The following is a 7,453-nucleotide window of genomic DNA, read 5'->3' as shown; positions in this document are numbered from 1 at the left end:
TTATTATATTTCTTTGTTCATGATAATTGTCTTTATTCATGCTATAATTGTGTTATCCGGAAATCGTAATACATGTGTGAATAACAGACACCAACATGTCCCTAGTAAGCCTCTAGTTGACTAGCTCGTTGATCAATAGATAGTCATGGTTTCCTGGCTATGGACATTGGATGTCATTGATAACGGGATCACATCATTAGGATAATGATGTGATGGACAAGACCCAATCCTAAACATAGCACAAGATCGTATAGTTCGTTTGCTAGAGTTTTGCAATGTCAAAGTATCTCTTCCTTCGACCATGAGATCGTATAACTCCTGGATACCGTAGGAGTGCTTTGGGTGTATCAAACGTCACAACGTAACTAGGTGACTATAAAGGTGCACTACAGGTATCTCCGAAAGTATCTATTGTTTTATATGGATCGAGACTGGGATTTGTCACTCCGTATGACGGAGAGATATCACTGGGCCCACTCAGTAATGCATCATCATAATGAGCTCAAAGTGACCAAGTGTTTGGTCACGGGATCATGCATTACGGTACGAGTAAAGTGACTTGTCGGTAACAAGATTGAACGAGGTATTGGGATACCGACGATCGAATCTCGGGCAAGTAACATATCGATTGACAAAGGGAATTGCATACGGGGTTGATTAAATCCTCGACATCGTGGTTCATCCGATGAGATCATCGTGGAGCATGTGGGAGCCAACATGGGTATCCAGATCCCGCTGTTGGTTATTGACCGGAGAGCGATCTCGGTCATGTCTACATGTCTCCCGAACCCGTAGGGTCTACACACTTAAGGTTCAGTTACGCTAGGGTTGTAGGGATATGTATATGCAGTAACCCGAATGTTGTTCGGAGTCCCGGATGAGATCCCGGACGTCACGAGGAGTTCCGGAATGGTCCGGAGGTAAAGATTTATATATGGGAAGTCCTGTTTCGGGCATCGGGACAAGTTTCGGGGTTATCGGTATTGTACCGGGACCACCGGAGGGGTCCCGGGGGCCCACCGGGTGGGGCCACCCATCCCCGGGGGGCACATGGCTGTAGGGGGTGCGCCTTGGCCTGCTTGGGCCAAGGGCACCAGCCCCACATAAGCCCATGCGCCTAGGGTTTAAGGGGGAAAGAGTCCTAGGAGGGTAAGGCACCTCCTAGGTGCCTTGGGGGGGAGGGAAACCCCCCTTGGCCGCCGCACCCCCTAGGAGATTGGATCTCCTAGGGCCGGCCACCCCCCTTTGGCACCCCTATATATAGTGGGGGAGAGGAGGGACTTCATACCTTGAGTCCTTGGCCTTTGGTTGCCTCCTTCTCCCTCCCCAACACCTCCTCCACCTCCTTATTGCTTAGCGAAGCTCTGCCGGAGTACTGCAGCTCCATCAACACCACGCCGTCGTGCTGCTACTGGTGCCATCTCCCTCAACCTCTCCTCCCTCCCTTGCTGGATCAAGAAGGAGGAGACGTGGCTGTTCCGTACGTGTGTTGAACGCGGAGGTGCCGTCCGTTCGGTGCTAGGATCTCCGGTGATTCGAATCACGTCGTGTTCGACTACATCATCCCCGTTCTTTGAACGCTTCCGCTTGCGATCTACAAGGTATGTAGATGCATCTATTCACTCGTTGCTAGATGAACTCCTAGATGATCTTGGTGAAACGAGTAGGAAAATTTTTATTTTCTGCAACGTTACCCAACAATCCCTACTCCTCATGTTGACATCAATTGATGGGCATCTCCATAGCCCGTTGATTATCCTCGTCAATGTGAGATTTTCTCCTTTTTTGTCTTCTCCACATAATCCCCATCATCATATTCTATTCCACCCATAGTGCTATATCCATGGCTCACGCTCATGTATTGCGTGAAAGTTGAAAAAGTTTGAGATTATTTAAGTATGAAACAATTGCTTGGCTTGTCATCGGGGGTGTAGAAGTTGGGAACATTTTTGTGTGACGAAAATGAAGCATAGCCTAACTATATGATTTTGTAGGGATGAACTTTCTTTAGCCATGTTATTTTGAGAAGACATGATTCCTTTTATTAGTATGCTTGAAGTATTACTATTTCTTATGTCAATATGAACTTTTATTTTGAATCATTTGGATCTGAACATTCACGCCACAATAAAGAAAATTACATTGAGAATTATGATAGGTAGCATTCCACATCAAAAATTATGTTTTTATCATTTACCTACTCGAGGACGAGCAGGAATTAAGCTTGGGGATGCTTAATACGTCTCCAATGTATCTATAATTTTTGATTGTTCCATGCTATTATATTACCCATTTTGGATGTTTATGGGCTTTATTTTACACATCTATATCATTTTTGGGACTAACCTACTAACCGGAGGCCCAGCCCATATTGCTGTTTTTTTGTGCCTATTTCAGTATTTCAAAGAAAAGGAATATCAAACGGAGTCCAAATGGAATGAAACCTTCGGGAGCATGATTTTTGGAACAAATGTGATCCAGAGGACTTGGAGTGCAAGCCAAGAAGCAGCCAAGGCGGCCACGAGGGTGGAGGACGCGCCCACCCCTATAGGGCGGGCCCCCTATCTCGTGGGCCCCTCGGGCGGCCACCAACCTACTTCTTCCTCCTATATATACCCACGTACCCCGAAAACATCCAGGAAGCCAATGAAAAACAATTTCCACCGCCGTAACCTTCTGTATCCGTGAGATCCCATCTTGGAGCCTTCGCCGGTGCTTCGCCGGAGGGGGAATCGACCACGGAGGGCTTCTACATCAACACCATAGCCCCTCTGATGAGTTATGAGTAGTTTACCACACACCTTCCGGTCCCTAATTATTAGCTAGATGGCTTATTCTCTCTTTTTGGATCTCAATACCATGTTCTCCCCCTCTCTTGTGGAGATCTATTTGATGTAACTCTTTTTGCGGTGTGTTTGTCGAGATTGGATGAATTGTGGGTTTATGATCAAGTTTATCTATGAGAAATATTTGAATCTCCTCTGAATTCTTTTATGTATGATTGAGTTATCTTTGCAAGTCTCCTCGAATTATCAGTTTGGTTTGGCCTACTAGATTGATCTTTCTTACAATGGGAGAAGTGCTTAGCTTTGGGTTCAATCTTGCGGTGTCCTTACCCAGTGACAATAAGGGTTGCAAGGCACGTATTGTATTGTTGCCATCGAGGATAAAAAGGTGGGGTTTATATCATACTGCATGAGTTTATCCCTCTACATCATGTCATCATTCTTAATGCTTTACTATGTTCTTATGAACTTAATACTCTAGATGCATGCTGGATAGCGGTCGATGTGTGGAGTAATAGTAGTAGATGTAGGCAGGAGTCGGTCTACTTGTCACGGACGTGATGCCTATATACCTGATCATGCCTAGATAATCTCATAATTATTCGCTTTTCTATCAATTGCTCGACGGTAATTTGTTCACCCACCGTAATACTTATGCTATCTTGAGAGAAGCCACTAGTGAAACCTATGGCCCCCGGGTCTATCTTTTATCATATAAGCTTTCAATCTACTTTTATTTGCATCTTTACTTTTCCAATCTATATCATAAAATACCAAAAATATATTTATCTTATCATAATATCTCTATCAGATCTCACTTTCGCAAGTGGCCTGAAGGGATTGACAACCCCTTTATTGCGTTGGTTGCGAGTTCTTTGTTTGTTTGTGTAAGTGTGTGTGACTTTTGAGGAGCCTCCTACTGGATTGATACATTGGTTCTCAAAAACTGAGGGAAATACTTATGCTACTATTGCTGCATCACCCTTTCCGCTTCAAAGAAAGCCAACGCAAGCTCAAGACATAGCACATAGCATTAAAAATTTTGATCCAATTGGTCCCTTACGAAAATGGCGCGTAAATTGCAGTTTAAGCTTCTGTCACTCTCGCAACCCATCATCTAATAACTACTCCACAATGCATTCCCTTAGGCCCAAATATGGTGAAGTGTCATGTAGTCGACGTTCACATGACACCGCTAAGAGAATGACAACATACATATCATCAAAATATCGAACACATATCAAGTTCACATGATTACTTGCAACATGATTTCTCCCGTGACCTTAAGAACGAGAGTAACTACTCACAAATTATAATCATGCTCAATATCAGAGGGGTATTAAATAGCATAATGGATCTGAACATATAATCTTCCACCAAATAAACCATATAGTAATCAACTTCAAGATGTAATCAACACTACTAGTCACCCACAAGCACCAATCTACAGTTTCGGTACAAAGATTGATCACAAGAGATGAACTAGGGTTTGAGAGGAGTTGGTGCTATGGAAGATGTTGATGAAGATAGCCCTCTCCAAGATGGGAGAGTTCTTGGTGATGATGATGACGATGATTTCCCCCTCCAGGAGGGAAGTTCCCCAGGCGGAATCACTCCGTCGGAGGGCAAAAGTGCTCCTGCCCAAGTTCCGCCTCGAGGCGGCGGCGCTTCATCCCGAAAGTCCTCGTCTAAATTATTTTAGGTCAAAATGACTTATATACAAGAAGATGGGCACCGGAGGTGGGCCGAGGAGGGCAGCACCCACCAGTGCGCGCCTGGGCCTCCTAGCGCGCCCAGGTGGGTTGTGCCCACCTGGTGGCCCCTTTGACACTTATTTGCTCCAAAATTTCTTAAATATTCCATAAAAAATCCTCGTGGAGTTTCAGCTCATTTGGAGTTGTGCAAAATAGGTAGCTTGACTTAGCTTTTTCAGGTCCAGATTTCCAGCTGCCAGAATTCTCCCCCTTTGTGTATACCTTGCATATTATGAGAGAAATGGCATTAGAATTAATCCAAAAAGCATTATTATACAATAAAACATCATAAATAATAGTAGGAAAACATGATGCAAGTGGACGTATCAACTCCCCCAAGCTGAGACCTCGCTTGACTTCAAGCGAAAACCGAAATCAAAAATCATGTCCACATGCTTAGAGGGAGAGGTGTCGATAAAAACAAAAATACGGACATAGCAGCATCATGTGACTTATTATAACAACAAAAAATTTAAACATAAAACTTTTATCATAGAACTTTTATCATAGACTTCTCATGAACAAGTGACAATTCATCACAACATCGAAGTATAAAGCGTAAACTCTATTGGAAACAAACAAACTATGTCTCAGTCAACTTTGCAACTACAATTCATCCTCTTTTTAGGAAGGGTGACGTATCGGAGCCTTTAGGCAAGTTCACATACTCAACCATCATTTATTCTTCTATGATTGCTAACACCCACCGCGTACACATGAGCAAAACATTTCAACCGGACACGTAGAAAGATAGGGGCTTATAGTTTCGCCTCTCAACGCATTCACCTCAAGGGTGATGTCAACAATAATAAGTCATGCTAGCCATATTCAACTGGATATATTTTCCTAGATCTTTCCTCACCACATGATGCTTAGCAAAGGAGAAAAATAAAAGGAATAGAGATAAAAACTTTGACTCTTGCATGAAAGTAAGTACATGAAAGTAAAAGATAGACCCTTCGCAGAGGGAAGAAGAGGTTGCCATGCGCTTTTTGTTTGTATGCTCAACCCCTTACTGCAAGAGAACGTCACGTTATATTGCCCCTTGTGATGGCAACCTTTATTATGCAGTCTGACGCTTTTATTCTTCACCATCACAAGTTCATACAACGCTCAATTTTCCCTTACACTAAATGATCTCACACTTGTAGAAGCAATTTTTATTACCCTTTTTGCACCGATGACAACTTACTTGAAGGATCTTACTCAATCCATATGTAGGTATAGTGGACTGTCAAACAAGATTTGGGTTTAATGGTTTTGGATGCACAAGTAGTATCTCTACTTAGTGTGGAGTTTTTGGCTAGCAAAGGCAGGGGCAAGCACACATGTTGAAGGATCTATGACAATATAACTTCTATGTGAATATCAACAAACATAAATCATTAAGTTGTCTTCCTTGTCCAACGTCAACAATTTTGGCATATAATATTTTGATGGGTGCTCGCAATCACAAAAGATTTCCAGGATAGTATATTTATATGTGAATCTTCTCTTCCCTTATTAAGTCTTTCATGATTTGCATCATTGACTAATGCTATGTTTGTCAATCTACAATAAAATTTTCTACTTATACTTTTCCTTGTGTAATCTCATCACTTACCATAAGGTTAGCATATGATCTTTTTCATTTATTTCCTTTCTTTTCATTGAAACAAGAAAGTAAAGAAGGCAAAACTCGAACTAAACTTTATTATATATCTTGCACACGATTACAAAGATTGATCACTAAGCAAACACTCAAAAAGAAAGGATCGAACTAAACATTTATTCATCTAAAAGCAAAACATAACCATGGATCGAACTAAGAAAGTAAAGGCAAAAGATAGTGGAGATGATACGATATCGAGGCACCTCCCCCAAGCTTGATGAAAGCCAAGGGGAGTGCCCATACCCGATACTCAATTTTCTTTTGGTGGTGAAGGAGGAGGTGGTGGTGAGGAAGTACTGGCTATCTTATCCTTTTTCTCTAGCTTGTTTTGGAGGTAGAAATTATCTATCATCAACTCATTGTTCTCCTCCTCGAGCTTTAGTATCCTCTAGCATAATGCTTCCTTGCTTTCATTCAGGAAGCGAGCAGGGACTGGTTCATCTTCATCTTCCTCATCAGAAAACCATATGTAGGGATATGTGTCCTTGAATATATTTTTATCTAAAGGTTGATAAGAAATTGGGCTCTCCTTCTCGGAATCTTGAGACGACATATTTTCAGATATGTCAGAAAGCAGCAAGAAAATAAAACAAGAGATTTCTCCACGATACGGAGGTCAACAGGTTTGGGAGGTATATAAAGATTTTTTATATTGGGGAGCAAGCAGAACGGAAGAAAAATGGAGTCCGGAAAGTACCCGGGGTGGGCACAACCCACCTGGGCGCACTTGGCATGCCAGGAGCGCCTTGGTGTATCGTGCCCATCAGGGTCACTTTCCTGGAAGTTTCTTATTTTCCTAATTTCTTTAAATATTCTAAAACTGGAAAAAAATATTTTTGCGGATTTTTTGGAGTCCGTTTACTTACCGTATCACATACCTCCCTTTTTTCATGATTCTGGAGTGTTCCGAAAGGTTTCCTTTATGTGTTATTCCGTTGTCAAAGTTTGGATGATATTGCTTTCAACATTAATGGGTGTACCTGAGATATAGTGTTTTATTCGTTGCCCATTGACAACCTTCGGGTTAGTACCTTTGGCATTATTTATTTTGATAGCTCCGGATCGATAGACCTCCTCGATGACATAGGGTCCTTCCCATTTTGAGAGGAGCTTTCCTGCAAAGAATCTGAAACGAGAGTTGTACAAAAGAACATATTCTCCAACTTTGAACTCACGCTTTTGGATTCTTTTGTCATGCCATCTTTTAACTTTTTCTTTAAATAACTTTGCATTTTCATAAGCCTGGATTCTCCATTCATTTA

Source organism: Triticum aestivum, chromosome 7B (assembly GCF_018294505.1).
Source record: "Triticum aestivum cultivar Chinese Spring chromosome 7B, IWGSC CS RefSeq v2.1, whole genome shotgun sequence".
In the NCBI taxonomy this organism is placed as follows: Eukaryota; Viridiplantae; Streptophyta; class Magnoliopsida; order Poales; family Poaceae; genus Triticum; species Triticum aestivum.
This window is presented reverse-complemented; position numbering follows the sequence as displayed.